Genomic DNA, 3,158 nt, shown 5'->3' on the forward strand with positions numbered 1-3,158 from the left:
ACGCAGTGTTCCTTCCCAAGGCAGGGCAGAGAGTGGGAGGGGAACATGAGGAGGGGGAGGTAGGGCAGAGAGTGGGAGAGGAGCATGAGGAGGGGGCATGGATGGTCCCTCCTCACGGTGCTGTGAGCTCTGGGCTAGAAGCAGCTGGTTCCTGCCCTACAAAATCAGGGTCTGTGCTGCTGACCCAAAAGCCAACAGGGTCCTCTGTATGGAGTGGGGTCCTGTCCTATCTATTCCCTGTGACAAGTTGGCATGACCATGGCATACTCAGCCCCACGTTGGGCGCCTTATGTGCTGAGCCAGCTCAGCTAGGTTCAGTGAGCCTGAGAAGAGGCGGTGAAGGACTGAGAAAAGACAGACAAGAGACGAAAGCTGGGTCTGGGCGGGACGCTGTCCTCTCTGATAGAGAGCGACAGTGCCACGGACAGCAAGCCAGTGTCTTTATTTTATAGCCAGATTCCATGAGGCAAGTAAGGGCGTGGTCAAGATGTTTACAGCATTCTCGTGAGTTTCGATTGTGTTCACACCACAGGTTCAAGCTTACAACTCTAGCTGTTGGCTATCATTGTGCTGGGAGGGCTCTGCCCTCCAAGCTGGGACTTGCACGTGGCCATGAGAGGACTGTGCCCTCTCATTAGTCCAAGGCTTGAACCTGTCCAAACACTGTAGCCGCTCTCCCCAATCCCCCACATTTAAATAAGGCTTCCCTAAACCAGAGCCCCGTCCTGAGGGCTCGGAGGGGACCCGACACCCCTTTTCTAATAAAGCCTGAATCTGTGAGAACCTCCGAGGCCACTTGCCTTCCTCCTGGCAGCTGGCTCGGCCCTGGCTGCTCCTCTGCATCCCCTGCAGGGCCAGCCCCAGACAAGCATCGGTTTGTGCTTCTCAGTGTTTCAGACACACACACACTTGCAGCCAGTGAGTCACGCTGGCAGCTGGCGGAGAGGGACTTTGGAACAGCCTGGGTCCCCTCTCAGCCAGCGCCCCGGCCTGGGGCAAGAGTGGCCTCTGCTCCCCTTGTGGGCACAGACCTGGGGGCCTGGCACCTGCATCCTGTCCCTCTTCACCACCTGCAGGCCTGGGGCCACTTCTCCCCCACAGGGAGAAGACGGATCCCTGGCCCTGGCCCTGGCCCTGGCCCTGCTCCGCCACCAGCGCAGACGGCTGGTCCTGTAACCTGGTGTGTCCTCGGGGAGGGATTTGAGGCTGGAGAGTAAAGAGCCAGAAGACCGTGTCGCTGCAGGTGAATGAAGGGGACTTGTCCTCCACATCCTGCACCCCATCTCCCAGCCTCCCGGCGGGAGAACCGGGGCCCACCTGAGCCTGGGCGGCCTTTCCCTGTGGGAGTTGCAGTGGAACAACCCCCGCGGGTGAGAGTGTCAGCAGGTTTATTAGGGATTGCTCGGCGCCCAGCCTGCTTGGGGCACCAGGCTGTGCCTCCAGCACCGCGTCTCGCTGCCCACGGGCACCCGCTGACCCCTGTCCCCTCTGTCTCACCCCGGGGCCAGGACTTCCCTTCTAGCCGAGTCCTTGGCGGCCATGGGCTGGCCTCGCACGGGGTGTAAGGCTGGGCGTGAAGCGGGGAGGGGGCGTTGGTGTCACCTTGCTTTTAGGACCAAGTGTGACAGTGGGGACCCCCCTCCCCGTCCCCCCCTTCCTCCTGGGCCTCAAGGTGTTGCGGTCACTGTGATGGTGACGTTCACTGGCGCATCCATGGACTCCTGCGCCGGATCCGAAGCTGGGGTGGCAGGTGGCGTTTCGGTGCCTGAGGAGCAGAATGAACAGGCAGAGAGGTGCCTGCGGCGGGGTGGGGGAAGGCGGGGGGAGTCCCAGGTGGTCCTTAGAGGACAAGAGACATCGTGCATCACGCATGAGACCCGGGACCGGCCCCCTTTCCATGAGTCGCCTTTGGGATAAGATGCCGCGTACCTGCCTGCGCCTCGGGGCCCCCCGCCGAGCCCCTGTGTGGGCGGCTCTGCTCCCTGAGGGCGAAGTGGGACAGCGAGGTTAGTGACAGCCACACCGTCCCAGCCTCTCGTCCCAGCCTCGCTTCCCAGTGGGAGGGAATCCCGAATGGGGTCGGCATGCACTCACATGGGAATGAGCAGCTGCCCGAGGCCTGCAGACAAGGGGGAGGGGAGCCTTAGTGAGCAACATCCCAGGTCACAGGAGAGCCCTCCTCCCCAGAGGCTCCCGCAGAGACCAGGAGCCTGAGGGGGTGCCGGGGTGCCTGAGGTTGGGGTTGGCCCCAGGGGCATCTCAGTGTCCTACCCCGGGGGTGGGGGGTGGGGGGGGGACGGTCCTGCATCTCCCTGGGGTCATGGAGACCTGGCTGCCTTCTGGGGTCAAGCAACCACCCCCTTCAGTTTCCACTCACAGGGGAAGGCCTCCGGGTGCCGGGCTGCGTACTGGAACACCAGCAGAGAGGCCACCGTCGCCACCACCATGCCTGTGCCCGCGGCGCCCAGCACAGCTGGGTAGGCGCTGAAGGGCGGGTCCGCTGGGAGGGAGAGCAGTGGATGCACGGGGCAGGTTAGAGCCACGGCTGAACCTGGCAGCAGTGGCTCAGAGGGTGCCAGCTCCCCCTGCACCCCCGGGGGGTGATCAGGGGCAAGGCTGGACCCAGAGAATCTGTGTGCCCCATGCTCTTGAGTTGGATCCCCAGCCGAGTCTCTGTGCTTGGCACCGGGGGCAGTGGGCCAGTTATCTCCGCAGCTGCGGTGTCATGAGGGGTCCCCAGGACGGGGAGAGCATGGGAAAGCCGGGGGCCCACCGTGTGCCCCCGGGATGAGACTGAGGCACAGAGGCAGCCCTCTCCTTCCTCCATCTCCCCTTCCCTGCTTCTGATTCGAGCTGAACTATGGCTCCTAACCCTCAGCTGACACCTCGGGTCTCCCCGGGAGGGAAGGCGGGGGAGAGGACAGTGATGGGGTGGGAGGGATCCAGCAGGAGGGAGCAGAGGGATGGAGTCGGGGTGCCCTGTGAGGAGGAAGATGGGCAGGGCTCGCTTTGGGGGGCAAGGCGAGCCTCGCAGGGCGCTAGCCCAGCACCTGGTATCTGCCCCTCAGAGGGATGTCCCGCCGTGCGGTGGTTCAGAGCCAGGATGCGGAAGGCGTAGAGCACCCCGGGATCCAAGCCCCCCAGCCGCCGGGCCCTGC

The sequence above is a fragment of the Myotis davidii genome, unplaced genomic scaffold, assembly GCF_000327345.1.
Source record: "Myotis davidii unplaced genomic scaffold, ASM32734v1 scaffold148, whole genome shotgun sequence".
Taxonomy (NCBI): domain Eukaryota; kingdom Metazoa; phylum Chordata; class Mammalia; order Chiroptera; family Vespertilionidae; genus Myotis; species Myotis davidii.